Source organism: Rhipicephalus sanguineus, chromosome 3 (genome assembly GCF_013339695.2).
Source record: "Rhipicephalus sanguineus isolate Rsan-2018 chromosome 3, BIME_Rsan_1.4, whole genome shotgun sequence".
NCBI lineage: Eukaryota > Metazoa > Arthropoda > Arachnida > Ixodida > Ixodidae > Rhipicephalus > Rhipicephalus sanguineus.
The window spans coordinates 200143359-200158618 of NC_051178.1; the positions used below are offsets into that span (position 1 = coordinate 200143359).

The following is a 15260-nucleotide window of genomic DNA, read 5'->3' on the forward strand; positions in this document are numbered from 1 at the left end:
GGAGGAATTGGCAGATGTCATACTAACTGTAAACCAAGCGGCTCCCGGTCCGGATCAGATTACAAACTCTATGATTAAACTGATATTTAATTCCCACCCCGTTGAGCTTTTGAATATTGTTAACTGCTCCTTACAGCACACATGGATTCCAAGCGCATGGAAAATTGCTAAAGTTGTGTTGCTGCGAAAAAATCAAAGCCTCGGATATGTACTGGATAACATTCGGCCAATTTCGCTTACTTCAAATTTAGTTAAAATAATTGAAAAAATTCTTCATAGCAGGCTCAGTGATTTCATCAATCGTCAGGGTATCCTTTCGCCAAGGCAAGTAGGATTTAGACAGGGGTGCTCTATATGGTCGGCTCATGTTGATTTGGAAAGCCGAATTCGCCTTGCAAAAGTATCTGGTGAGCTTTCTGCATTAGTCACATTAGATATTGCAAAAGCCTACGATAGCGTGGAACACAGTATATTGATCTCAAGATTAGTGGACTGTGATGTGCCTAAGTACATTATATCTTGGGTTCAGGAGTTTCTTTTTGAGAGACAATTCTTTTGTTGCCACGAGGGAATTACTTCTGCCTCATATAAGCAAACAAGAGGTGTTCCGCAAGGATCAGTTTTGTCACCTCTTTTATTTAATATCTTATTATCATCAATTCCAGTTCATAAAAATGTTCCTCTTTACGTCTACGCTGATGATATTGCTTTTTTCTCGTCATCCCGAGATATCAATACTCTGTATCAAATCTTACAGTCGTACTTGAGTGAGCTTGAGGTATGGCTTGACGGGCTGTCTTTTTCGCTTAATGTTAGCAAATGTGCTCTGCTTGTATTTCCGCTATCCGTTCCCGTATTTCTTTCACTGCATTATCGAAATGAACCGATTCCACAAGTAGCGGCACTAAAATATCTAGGCATTCTTTATGTGGAAAAGTTAAATTGGCAGCAACAAATAGAATCAAACACCCGTAAAGCAGAAAGCGCCTTAGGATTGCTACGCCGGTTTTGCAATAAGAATTCAGGGATGCGCAGGGAGACGTTACTTATAATATACAAACTTTATGTACGCCCAATTCTGGAGTTTGGTTGCGTTCTGTTTTCCGGAAGTGCAGAATACAAATTAAGACCTCTTATATTGTTAGAAAGGCAAGCTCTGCGGCTGTGTCTCGGACTACCTAGATGTGTTGCGAACAGCGTGCTTTATTTGGAAGCTCGAATCATTCCGCTTGATGCAAGATTTCGACAGCTGACCGTGCAAACATTTTTAAAACTCTACGATGCGCCCCTCTCCCGTTCACAGACACTTTTCATCAAATCTCCAGATTCTTTCTTTAGGCGCCCGTGGCCTCGTTATCAAAGACCCCAAGTCATTTTCGTCGAGTCTCTGTTGTCTAATCTTCACGTTTCCCTTCAGCATTTAACTCCCCAAACCCTATGTTCGATGCCAGTTGACTTAATTTTCGATGACATTTTTCCAAAAAATGCTAAATTACTTCCAAAGCATGTTCTGGAGGGCCTCCTTCAAGACCATCTCAGTCATTTTCCTCATTATGTGGTAATTTCGACGGATGCAACGCAAAATCTTCAGAAGGCTGGAGTAGGCATTTTTTCTCATCAGCTTAATTGGTCTTTTGCGCTCCGTTTGCCTGACTTCACGCCAATTTATCTTGCAGAATTCCTGGCTATTACATTGGCTCTTCGGAAACTAAATTCTCAGCAATCAAAAGCTATTATTATTTCGGATGCTTTATCTGTTTGTACACATTTAACGTCCGCAAAGCAGTCTCCTCTTCTCAGGATATTTTGGTCTCTTGTACCGCGTAGCCTATCAGAAGTTCGGTTTCTTTGGGTCCCCGGGCATGCTGGAATTGCACTAAATGAAACCGCTGACTCGCTCGCTTCGGCATCGTTAAATTTCCCGGTGGTACTAGTAGCTCCACAGTTTTCTTTTATTACTGCTGAACGATTCAAACGCCTATTAATCTTAAAAATCAATGAAACATCGCTCCTACAATCTGAAGAATTTCGGCACTTGCAATTCACATGGAACACCGCAAACTGCCTTTCCCGTCAATGTGAAGTGACCCTAACAAGCTTTCGCTGTAGAGTTCCTCGGTTAAATTATTATCTCCACAAATCAGGATTTTCATTAACTAACCTATGTGCAGTTTGTAATGAACCGGAAACAATAGATCACTTTCTTCTCACATGCCGCCGTTTCGCCTCACTGCGCCGACTAATTCTTGAGAGACCGATTGGCATGCTCGGATTGGCAGTTGATACACCCACCCTTTTATCGTTTGGAGCCAATCAGTTGGGTGCGGGCCGCAGTGTTATTCTGTCAACGCTACATAAATTCATTCAGGCAACTGGAAGGATACGCTGCTAGTGGTACCGCAAGTTACATCCAATTCTTTGATCCCCTTCTTTATTTTTGCTAATTTGTTTTTATATTATGGTTTATCGAAAGCTTCTGCCCCTTTCACCTTTTTTTTTTTCTTTAAGGAATGTTATTATAGTTCTTATCTAATTTCTCTCCTTTTTATTTTTTAGCCAGCGTTGTGTAAACCATTTACATTATAAAGTACAGTGTGGCCAATCCCCCTTGTGGGTATGTGCCAAGATCTAGGCGACAAGACAAGACAAGACGTTCATGCTCGTTCTCGTGCTAGTGGCATCGGTCGACGCGGAAGCGGATTGTTCGAGATTGACCGAGCGAGCTGCGACTGAGTACCCGACCAGCGAAGCGACTTTCAACGCTTTCAACGTCCAAGGCTTTTAAAGGTACGTGTGCGCACTTGCCTCCTGTATCCAATGCCTTCCACGAGTCCACGGAAAAAGTGACTCCTTCTCCCAAGTCGCATGCAACCCTCTCCGTCGGGCTATACGCTATAATTACTAGGCTGTACAGCCGCTCTCGTTTGCTTTGTGCGTTCAGGCATGGTTCCTTACTTTGGGCCTTCAGTACTGGGAAATAGGAGCCGTGTTCGATTTTCTCATGCCGTTGGGAGCGAGGTCCATGCTTTGCTCCCTAAAGCGCCAAGTCTGCCCTATACATTTACCCAGTCGGACCAGTCTCGTCGTTGTATTAAAGTCCAGTGCAATTGCTATGAAAGTTTCTGACGATAATAGCAGCCGGGCACCCCTGATATGTTAAATTCCAGGAACTCGGCTTCCCACATTTACCCCCGAAAACCCGGGAACAAAAGACAGGCCGCTTTGAGAAGCATGTCACTGCATCACTTTCATTTTTGTATCCATGGCAAAGTTGTATTTCGGACTCAACCAACGTGGGGGGAGGGGGGGGGGGGGTTGTTGACACTTGCCCTCCTCCCCCATTCCTGATGGAAAATCCGGCACACGCCTATGAAGGAGAGGCTTACACATGCTATACGGGAAAGCTATAGGGAAACGGCTGAAAATGTTCTAATTGAATGTAAATATATCCATGTGCGGTTGTATGTTTTGAAACTATAGCCTCGCCTTGAGTTTTAGAGAGAGCACGGGAAAAATGAACATGTCCGCGATAGAGATCAGCGATAGAGATCAGTAAAAGACGGTTGGCAGATTGGTGCTGGAAAAGTAAGTGAGAAGGAAAAAAAAACAAAATAGCATGAGGACCAACGTTACTATACCGTAAAACGGAGAAAATTAGGATATGGTTAAGAATTATTCAGTTAAGGCAAACGAGACATTAGGAATTAAAAATAGAGCGTGGTGACTCGCACAGGCCACCTTCCCATACTAAAGGGGTGCTCATAGCCATAGGCGTGCGCACAGGGAAGGGGGGGGGGGCGCCCGCCCCCCTCAATTACCTAAGAGGGGGGGGGCGCAAAATCTGCCCCATACATTGACCCTTCTAGTCACCTAAGAAGGGGGGGGGGCTCAAAATCTGCCCCATACATTGACTTAGTATGTTGGGGGGGAGGGGCGCTGCAATGAACCTTTGCCCCCCCTGATGGGGAACCCTGCGCACGCCTATGCTCATAGCATTCATCCGTTCGTCCGCAAATACTTTACCGTTAGCCTTGGCAAGCATCCGCCATCGAAGTTCCTTCCCTGCCTTCTCTCATGATCTATTGCGGCCTTTTCTGTGCTTCAGGCCCGCTGAATCGCCTAGCAATAAGCCTATATGACGCGGCTGTCACTTGTTAGGCCGATACATTTTGGTTTCAACAGCGCGATATTTCCTCATTTGTGCTCTTTCCTCATTTGACTCCTTCCTACGTGTCGCCGGTGACATTTAAAGGGGCCTTGCAGGCTGCAACGTTTTTCGAACATTGGTAGTGGGAAGTTTGAACACATGAGCCAAATATAGCATGGCACACGGCAAGGAATCTAGAATGATCTTTCAAAGACAGCTAGAAATCGCTCATTTTTCTCAGCAAGTTCCGTCATAGACTGGCCCGACTACGTTATAGGCGGGCAGACACGGCCATATATAGGCTAATTTGAGCATTCGTGCGCTGCATAGTTACCGCGGCAGCCACGGGGGGCCATCACGTACCCGCGCCGCGCTCTGTGGTACTATAGAATTGCGCAATATATAAGTGATCTAGCAGGCTCGTGATCACGCCGGAAGAAAAGTGCTCAAGGTCATGACGTACTTTGCCGTAGCTTCTTGCCCCTTTGTCATCCCCCCCCCCCTTCCTGCGTAGCTTCCAGCGTGCCCATTAGGACGAAAGGAGAGAGAGAGAGAGAGCGCGCTTAAAGCGTGCCGCAAATCCCCGTTTAAAAAACGCTTTTGCGACAATCGATTCGTGAGGAAATAAACTCCGATAGTGAGGTCGTTTGATGATTACTTGAAAAAGTGTGGGCTTCTTCTAAGTAGTGCGTGTTGCAGTGCTGGGCATTCGTACGTGTGTGCGGCCCCTTCGAACAGAATAACGCTTTGTCTTCTGTGTGAAATTTCAACCGTTCTCGCTACACGCAGCGGCTTCATACTTTGCATCACAATAAACATATATATGAACACAGAATTTAAGATTTTAGTAAATGAGGCGATAAGGAAAGAAATAAAGTACACGGCTGAAGTTTTTATGAATTCATTTTTTTTGCAGCGCTACCATGACTGAGGTCCTTCATCAAGGTGGCCCACAGAAGTTCAATGACGAAAAAGGGCCGCCCGTCCCGCGGCCATCGGGAGGCAAAACCCCTGAAAAGCAGGAAAAACCCGCGCTGCCCAATCCGACGGAGGAGAGACCCGCTTTGGAGTCTCGACATCAGTCTGTGGAGACACCGGCGATCGAGCACTTGCCTCCGGCAAGCGAAGGCGATCGTCCCTGGCCGACTGCGGATCAGGACCAACTCGTCGTGGCGAAGCGGCACCCCTTGGAGGAACTGGACAAATCGTTGGCCCCTTTGGCACACACAAAGAGCTCTGCGGCGGCAGCACTTCCGGCTCCTGGCAAGACAGCGACGCCGCCGAAAGAAGGTGCGGCCGCGCAACGGTCGTTGAAAAGCGACAAGAGGGCACAAGGCTCCGCAAAGGACAGCAAGATTGCACAAGGCTCCGCAAAGAACAGCAAGAGTGCACAAGGCTCCGCAAAGGACAGCAAGAGTGCACAAGGCTCCGCAAAGGACAGCAAGAGTGCACAAGGCTCCGCAAAGGACAACAAGAGTGCACAAGGCTCCGCAAAGGACAGCAAGAGTGCACAAGGCTCCGCAAAGGACAGCAAGAGTGCACAAGGCTCCGCAAAGGACAACAAGAGTGCACAAGGCTCCGCAAAGGACAGCAAGAGTGCGCCAGGCTCTACAAAAGATAGGAAGAGCGCGCCAGGCTCTACAAAAGACAGCAAGAGTGCGCCGTCAGGCTCCACAAAAAGCAGCAAGAGTGCGCCAGGCTCTACAAAGGGCAGCACAAGTACGCCAGGCTCCGCAAAGGGCAGCAAGGGTGCAGGGCGCGCAGCGAAAAGTGATGACACACCGCGCTTGAGTAGCAAGGAGGTGGTTCCGATGTTGGAAGCTATCGACGAGGCGTCGTTCCGTCCGGCCGAGCAGATTCTACAGACCGCTCCACCGCCCGAGCCGCATCGGAGCAAGCTAGTCATCATCGGAGTGGCGGTATTCGTGGTGGTCATCGGGTTGCTGGTCATCATGATGCTCCTGCGAGGTTCTGGTGCCCCTAAGGGCGGCGTCACCACGGGGATTTGCGAGACTCCGCATTGCATGGAGGTTGCCAGACTACTGCTCGACAGCCTCTCGCCGGACGTGAAACCCTGCGACAACTTCTACCAGCACATCTGCGGAGGCTGGAAGTTCGCGGTAAGTCGCATACCGCACCGCGATTTCACTCGCGGCTCGTGATGTGACGGCTATTTTAGTTGTCACTTTCTCGGAGAAAAAAAAGGCTGCGTTTCATAGGAAATTAAGTCTCATTGGACGAATTGGGATTAAAGCACGATTCTGCAATGCGTGAGCGGACATGTGGCACATCGTGAAGTTAATTTTATCTAACCTTGTCATGATGCCGGTCACTGAAGCAGGTGTTTAGATTGTACTTCGCTGGTAACTATACCTTATTGCCGAGCATCATCAGCATCAACCTATGCAAGTACACGGAAATTTCACTTGTGGGAACGAACACTTGTGGAGATGTTACCCGCTTTCTATGACGGCGTTGATCGTTATACACAATGCGCTCGGTGTATTCTTATGTCATTTTGTACTGAGCTCATCGGTTGTATGCGAACAAAATTGCACACACGAGCTCCTTCATCGTACTTCCGTGATCGACCGTTTGCGTTATGGTTGTGAAAGCTATGTCCTCGACGCGAATTTCTCTGGCTTTGTTGAAGAGATGTGGAAACGACAAAGTGACAGAAAATGAAACACGCGTCGATCTTGTTTTGTTCCACGGCCATCGCGTCGCTGCAGTCTCTCTTTTGTCGACGTACAACGGTCATTAAGTAAACCTGTAATTGGTCGTGTTGCAACCGTGCGCGATGTGAATAAAGATGAGAATTCTCATCGCTAGAGGATTGAGACGCTTCTTAGTTTTTTCTGGCACTCTTTATGATTCCCGTATGTTGTCACCACCGCTATAGAAGCATACGTGGGCGCCACCTTCGTTGGTAAACTGGCTGTGCGTCTCCGTATACTTGCAAAATATACACTGGGTAACGCTTCATCAGTTGGGTACGATAATCGCCTGCTCGTTATAGTTCGCGCAATAATTTTTACTGCACTGTGGTTCATTTGCAGGGAAGCCAGGGTGACGTGCTTTTCGAAAAACTCGTCGGTGACGTTGCCGAGCTTAGTCGGGCCGTAGATGTGCCCCCGTCGGGACAGTCACCGGTACAGAAGGCCGCGCTGGCCTACAAGGCGTGCGAGGACATCGTCGCCAAGAACAACACCAACCTCACCACACTCGTGCAGATCCTCGAGGAAGCCGGCTTTTACTCGCCACCTGGCTGGACGGGGCCAGTAGACGCTCTGAACGCGACGTTCTACCTGCACTTCAGGTGGCGCATCGCCGCTCCTGTGAAATTCACGTACGTCCGGCCCGCGCACCGGGGAATCACCCTGCGCATGGCTCCCAGCGAGTCGCTGAAGGAGTATGGCCTCAGGAGGCAGAAACCTGGCTTCTACGACGAGCTTAAAAAGGATTACGAGATGTTCCAGGCAACATTCGAGCAAAACAAACTTCCTCGCCTGAAGTACGAGAAGTGGAAGACTATGGACGACAACATTGTCGCGGCTTGGGTAATAAGTTGGGACTCACACAACTCGTCAAACGAGTTTGCCGGTTGGAACGAGACTACCATACAGGGCGCGATTCGAGGTGTCTCACAGCAACAGTGGACGAGCATTCTCAACACGTACTTCAACCGCAGTGATTCCCTCAGGTTTTACGTTGATTCCGTCTCAATTTTCAGGAAATTCATGCAGCTGCCTCACGATTTCAGCAACACAGACGCGCAAGCCTATTATAGGTGGTACGTGGTAGAAATCCTGACGAGGAGGCTGTACGCACCTTGGATCATCAGAGAGTTTCCAACGTACGCGGAAGCGCTGAAGAGCCAATACCGCTTCTGCTTCGCCATATTGGAGCAAACGGCCAGCTACGCTTTTTTCGCGCCGTACGTCGCAAAGATGTTCACCGCAAACGTGAAGAATGATATAAGAGAACTATTAAAAATGGTGCGCGGATCGTACGACGAATTGTTCGCCGAAGGCGACCAGCTCCGCTCCAACGTCAAGATGCTGCGTACCTACGCAAACGATACGGGACACGTCTTCGACCTCCTGTCGCTCTCGCAGGAACCCTCTCTGCAGGAGAACTACGCTACTTACGAGGACATGACGCCGGATCCGCTCTTGAACTGGAAGCGACTCATGACCGGCCGGAGCACTTCTCTCTGGAGTCACGTGTCGATGGGAACGGCCGGCGCCCTGCCATCGGACCTGCTCTATTACCGAATCAATGGCGTGTCCAACGACATAATTCTTCGGCCGGACGTAGCCGTCTTGCCGGCCTACGACAGCGGCGCGCCCGTGGTGCTAAAGCTCGCCAGTCTGGGCTCGCTCATGGCGTCCGCCATGGCCAAGGTTCTGTGCGTGACGCTGGAAAACACGTCGCGTTGGCGCGTGGCCGCTGACTGCATGTTCAACGAGCAGGATCACAGTAACGACACGGAGTCAGCAGACGGGAAGATGGTGATTTTGCAGCGTGTCATTGCCCTAGCGGTCACCGTCTCTGCGGCCATGAAGGCGACCAAAGACGACAAGCCGTTGACCATTCCTGGACTGCCCGACCTTACTGGCTTGCAGCTCCTGTACGCTGTTTGGTGCTATCAGCAGTGCGGTGAGAGAGAAGGAAGTCGCTTATGCAACGAGCCTCTCAAGGAAATCGGTGTGTTTGCCGATGCTTTTCGGTGCAATGCGAACACTGCGATGAGAAGAGCGAAAACGTGTACGGCGAAATGGTTTAACACGCAATTACGAAGTACCGCTGTGCCGGACGACACTCCACATCCCTCGGAGAACGTAACGAAGCGGGAAAACACAACGCAGTCGCAAGGAACTTAGCATGTTTTATTTATTTTTTTGTGTGTGTGTGTTGAACTGTATAAAGCAGGACCAATATTGTTCTGCTCTGGCACTTTTTCACCTCATATGGGAAAAAAACTGAGAACGCAGACTATATTTTATAACCGCTGCGCACGTGCCATTGTAACCTCGTGTGTTAACTGCAAAGTTATTTGCGACTTAAAGCACTACATCGTTACCATGTGTACGTTGAGTTTTCCGGCTCCAAGCAAGCGGTAAGTACGTACGTGTTGGTGCGTGTATTTTAAATGCGAAGCATTTCTTAGCGAACGCCAGGCACTTTGAGCGTTTCCATCTATCTATATATCTATCTATCTATCTATCTATCTATCTATCTATCTATCTATCTATCTATCTATCTATCTATCTATCTATCTATCTATCTATCTATCTATCTATCTATCTATCTATCTATCTATCTATCTATCTATCTATCTATCCGCATACGTCTGGGTGCTCTTGTGATCGTCTTGTTAACTTCGTGTAGACCAAAATCGGCCTGGGAGGGTAAGAGGATTTGACGAATATGACTGTCTGGTCATGATATGAATAACATGAAAATGCCGTCGCTTACGTCGTCAAACACTTTCCTCCAGACACGTGTGGCACATACCCATTTACCGCGGGCCGCGCTGTACGGGTATGCGCCACAGGTGATTAACAGTTTATATCTACCCAGGAACGGCGTGAACAGACAATCGTAATTTAAATGCGACAGCGTGTAAGAAAAACCGACAGCGCACCGTTTGCAAAGAATAAAAATCAGAATCCCAGCAGGAGTCGAACCCAAGCATTCTACGTGGCAGTCAGGTATTGTACCACAGAGCCACGCCGAGACTTGATACTTTGGAACAAGACCCTATGTATGGGTTATATCAGTACAACGTCAATTGTGGTTGCAGTGCTGGTTATGTAATGTTATAACAAAGCAATAAACATTACATATGTACTCCTACGATACAGGCGTTATGTCGGATTAACGTCAGTTGTGTCTCCAGTGTTGGCTCCGCTTTTATAGTAGTCTAATAAATATTACATTTGTAGTCCTATGATGCAGCAAGCTATATTCAAGCGTTGCTAGACCCCGGAGGAATAAACGCTAAGAAAAATTGGGGGACGCTTAAGCTTCGCCTTTAAGAGCTGAACGCGATAGCGATATTCTGTTCCTACTGCGCAGTTCGAACACTACGAGGGTTTAACAGAATGCGCCCACTAAGGCGTGTGCCTTATGTAATGGGTAGCATGCTTTAAACCAGGAGCAATTATGCGCGAGAAACTTCTTCGAAGTTGCGATGCACCCACTACGTGGTCTTAAGGGAATACGCGCACTAATGTGTGCGCCTTTTGTAATGGGTGGCTGTCTTTAAACCACGAAGTCGTTATGATATTGGCATGGTGTGACGCCCTATGGCAATGTACACTTGTACCACGCAATATTACTGCGATATTACATCTCGTACTGTGACACCTGTATACAGGACGCGTATTTTTGGGAAGCATGAAAGTTACTTTCAGTGCAGCTCCAAGCAGAGGCGTGGCTGTGTGGTAGAACACCTGCTTGCCGCGCAGACGGCCTGGGTTCGATTCTCATTCGGACCCAATATTTTTATTATTTATTTTATTTGCAGCTTTTTCGATTTTTCGGTCACGGACATGATGATGATTTTTCGCTCACAACCAACGGCCCCGACGCCGACAGCGCAATTTCTGCGATACGAGCTCTTTAACGCTATCGCGTTAAAATTGCGTATGATATTCACATCATCGCACCGCAAAGTGCACTTAGTTTCTATAATACTTACGTATGTGCTCTAAAGTGAGTGCTGCCGTTACGTCAGACCATAAGTTACCCTTTAAGCGTCAGTGTTGTCGACATGCCTGGTAAGCCCACGATGGGCACACGACTCGTCCATTTACAAAAACGCGTCGATCCACCTCGTAACGCTTAGCTGAAAGTCAGAAATGCAGCACAGACAATTACTCGCCGACTGCTCCGCATAAAACCGATTTCCATGCACAGCGCGTGGGATCTGCTGAATTATGTTTTCTCAGGCTTTGCCACCGCTTTCCAAAGCCTTTTCTGAACTGGGATGCTATATACGTGTTTGAGAATATTGAGGTAAGATCGGGAAGGCAGTTTCTTAGCGCTGGTGTGGACGAGGACAAATAGGAAGAGACACTAGACACATGGACGCTGATTATGTAATGTAGTTATTTGTCCTCGTCCACACCAGCGCTAAGAAACTGCCTTTCCATTATGCACCAGCAAGCCCACATCGCTACGCTCGTAAGATCGGGGTTGACGTATCTACAATAATCCGAACTGGAATGTGTATGTGCGCTGGTATGTGACGTCGGTTGTATTAGTGAACCGACTCGTGAAAGCAACAAATATTGGGCATCTTTTCTCGTTATGTGTGCGTAAAGAACACCATACGTGTCAAAATAACATGGCATGCGCGCATCACGGCTTCCCTCATCCACAGTATAGATCCTGTATGTAACATTTACAATTTAATAATAAAACCACCTTGGGGTACAACACACCTTTACTATTTTGTTCCAGCTTTACAGGTCGCGCAGATTATGGCTCCTCTGGGAAAATCGCGTAGAAGAATACATGCAGTTTGTCTGAACGAAATCTTAGGATGCACTCCACACGCGCGTGCATGAATCAATATGGTATTGCAAATATCGTTAACCGAAATTGGTGACTGTATGTTATAGTTGCCATGCGTACACTGAAAAATGTACAGAGTCTTGGTTTTGAGTCGCTGTGTCGCAAACCCTGCGCTTTGTGTACACCCAGCCGTCTGAGTCGGTTACTCTCTAAAGCAATCTAAACGACTTAAGTTCGTTAGATTTTGTTGGATGGCCTTGGGGGCCCTTATAGGCGGTGCCTTGGAAGTCGTCTTTGTTCCGGTGCTCCGAAACCACGGAATTTTAAACTGCATGCTCGTACCTCTTCATGCATTTGCAACGTAATCCAAGATATGTCGTTCTGCCACGTTTAAATGGCGGGGAATAAAGTAGACTGCCGATAAGACGGACTCGAAGAGACCACGACAATGTATTATCAGAAGGTCACCTTAAAGGGACACTAAAGAGAAACCGGAAGTTGATCTTCGATGGTAGATTATCTTATTACGATTATAACGGTACCATTGTTACGGCGAGCAGAGCTTTCGTAAGCGATAAAATAGCGAAAAACAAAATGTGGGTGGCGACGCCACCTTGAAGTTTCCGCACCATTTGCCGTGACGTCACATGTTTTGAAGGCGCCTACTAGGGACTACATAGTTCGTATTCGGTAAAAATGAAGTACATTGTCCTCTGAGGGGGCCATAGACTTAACATACAAAGTTTGGGGTAATTTTGTCGAGCCAATGGCGCCGAAATACGATAAATACACTTTGAAATCCATGACGTCACTGCGGGAAGCTTTCGGCGCGAAATTTAAAAATGAAACTTTGAACTTGATTTTCTCCTCTATTAATAAACCTATGACGGCGAAATTAACGGCATTAGAGTTCTCAGAGCACAATTTATCGATCTAAACCGATTCATTGTTTCTCTTTAGTGTCCCTTTAACGGAAGCAATCCACAAAGCTCCACATAATACTGCCACTGCCGCTCAATCCCCCCCCCCCCCCTCCTCTTTGGTGAAAGATCAAGCGGCAATGCTACTGCTGTGCTCATATGTCCACGACAATTACTAAACAGCGTTAATGCCAAAAGGCCGGATGGCAAAGGGTAAGTGTTTATAGCATTTGTAGGCATAGCTTCATACTAAGCCTACCTTTATTGCACGCTTAGGTTATTAGTTGCTTGCCATATCATTTATAAAAGTGCGCTGTCGCAAAACCCGACCTTCCACTTTACTTGATGAAAAACGTTTCAGCCCTCTCACTGTTCACTCTCACTGTTGTATTCAGGACACTGTCAGATGCATCACGTGGTAACAGCGCTGGTTGCTGGTTCTTATAGCTAACGAACAGTATCCTCTCCTCAATTATCAGCATGCAAATACAACTAATAGTTTACAAGTGGTGCTAGTATATACCAACTCGAAAGCATGCTCAAATTGTTTATTTATCGTGTCCACGTCCCTGTCGACGCTGGCACAGCTTTTACTCTACAAAAGCGTCGTTTCAATTTTCGCTTGTCAGCAGTGCAGCAGCCTCCAAGTTCGCCGATGCGGGCTTCTCGCTGAGGTTAACGAGGAGTCAGGGGTGGCTCTGTTGAAGTTCAGCATGTATAGAAGATTGCATTAAGCGGATTCTTCTTGCACTGGCCAGGATAGGAAAAAGGACCAAATGTTCAATTTTTGTTCCGAATATCTGAAAGCTTAACTTCAACGAGTTCGTCTTGAGAGAGTCCACTGTACTTGTATTAACGGCGACTCCAAACTCGAAGAATCTTGTTCTGGAACACAATCTTTTAATCGGCAAGCTGCCAACGATTTTGTAAAATGAACACTATGTAAGAACAGATTGCGGTAGGCGTTTTCCGTGCCATGGTGAAGGATCAACCAAGAAAAAGTGAAAGCAACGAAGAAGCGTTGACGAGACTGTAATACTGTAACACGGCATGATTCACCGTCATAGCCCATGCAAGGGAAGCGTCGGGTGATAATACAGAAAGCAGAAGTACTAAACCACCTCCATCGAGATACATGTCAGCAAAACCATTTAAATCACAGATAGCCGAATCTGATACACAATAACAGAGGCGTTCAGTAAGTCTCCACCACCTATCAAAATACACGCTGTTGGTCGGATTCTTATCTGCAGTTAAGCAGTGCGTTGTATAACAACTTTTCAAATCAAACAAGCCACAAGAGAGACTACGTATCAAACATAATTATAATTTTTTCCCCAGATTGACAGAGTGTTACGAATAGAGTTACGTGAGTCTTGGCACCAATGAAAACGAATGATTAATGAAAATATTGCGTTTCGTCTTAGTTATTGCAGGGATGTCAACGAAAGAAACACTACATGCACTTGGGACCACGGTGGCAGAGAGGGTGTCCCTTCTTTCTTTTCTACGGAGCAGCTGTAAGAGCATTTATTATCCGGGACGTTATGGGTTGGCCTCGGCTTCAGAAGGTCGGTGGTTCGAATCCGGCCGCCGAACTTTCACCGGTTAATAAACGAAAAAGGCGGCCCCCGCCCAGGCGCCCGGTCGTGCGGGGTTTGTGCGACGCCTGGGGACTGTACGCATTCTAATCCACTAGGCCCTACGGCGCGAACCTGCGAACACTTGGTTGATGTGTTGACCATCTGTTGACACGAAACCACACTTTCCGATAGCGTCAGTCAGTCGTTTCTCTCCCGACTGAAAAACATGGTAGAAGAACGTCGCTAGCGACTGAGGTCGCCGTGACTCCGTCATATGAACAGTTCCCTTTGGCACATATTGTCTTCTTGGTGGCACTGGGAAAGAGGGAAAGGGCGTGGAAGAGAGGCATACGTGGCCCAGAAAACAAGTGCTGGAGGAGGAGGAGGCGGAGGAGGAGGGGGGGGGGGAAGGGTTAATGCGATGGATGCACTTTGGTCTTTGTACTGTGCGAGTACGTCCGTGAAACCACCCGCAGACATGTTTGACTAGGTAGCAATCACAGGGGAGAGATGAAGGACGATCTGTACAGGATCCCGCGTGCGTCTATATGGTTGACACCTTGCGCTAACCGTGGGTGAACGACCAGACGCGGACAGGAAGGATGGCGCAGGCCTGTCGCTTTTCCGCGGTGGAGCAGCAGACCTTCCGGAACTCTGGACATTCACGTCAGCCTGCGTAGAAAGTGAAGAGGTGTCATTCGCTTAGAAAGAGATGATAAAGAACAAACGGAGAGGAAATGAACTACGAGGATAAACGACCGGTTTCCTAAACTACCATGCTGGTGCGTAGCCATATATATGGAGAGAGGAGGGAGCACGTTTTACTTCCACCGCAGTGGTCTTGAGCAAATAATGATGCTTAACATTCCAAGGGTTAGACTAAAGCCACCTGAGACGTCGCATCGTCCTGCTTATAGTAACGATGCTTATTGGCCAGACATTAAATAACGCTGTGGTACCACAGGCAGCACAAAACTGAGTGTTTTCTCACTTATTTCCTGAATTATATAAAAAGAGGTTTCTTCACTCAACTTGTACTGGTTTGTTCGCTGCATCCCATGCACTCACTCACTCACTCACTCA

General features: G+C 47.5%; 1 protein-coding gene across 1 annotated transcript in view; it reads right to left on the reverse strand.

Moving 5' to 3' along the window:
• Positions 1-13474: 13474 nt before the first annotated feature.
• The window catches only part of LOC119388093 (photoreceptor-specific nuclear receptor), a 47094-nt gene continuing 45308 nt past the window's right edge, over positions 13475-15260 (reverse strand). Inside the window, exon 10 of the transcript XR_007415498.1 lies at positions 13475-14849. The gene's annotated coding sequence lies outside the window, so the exon portion shown is untranslated. The remainder of the gene's footprint in view (positions 14850-15260) is intronic.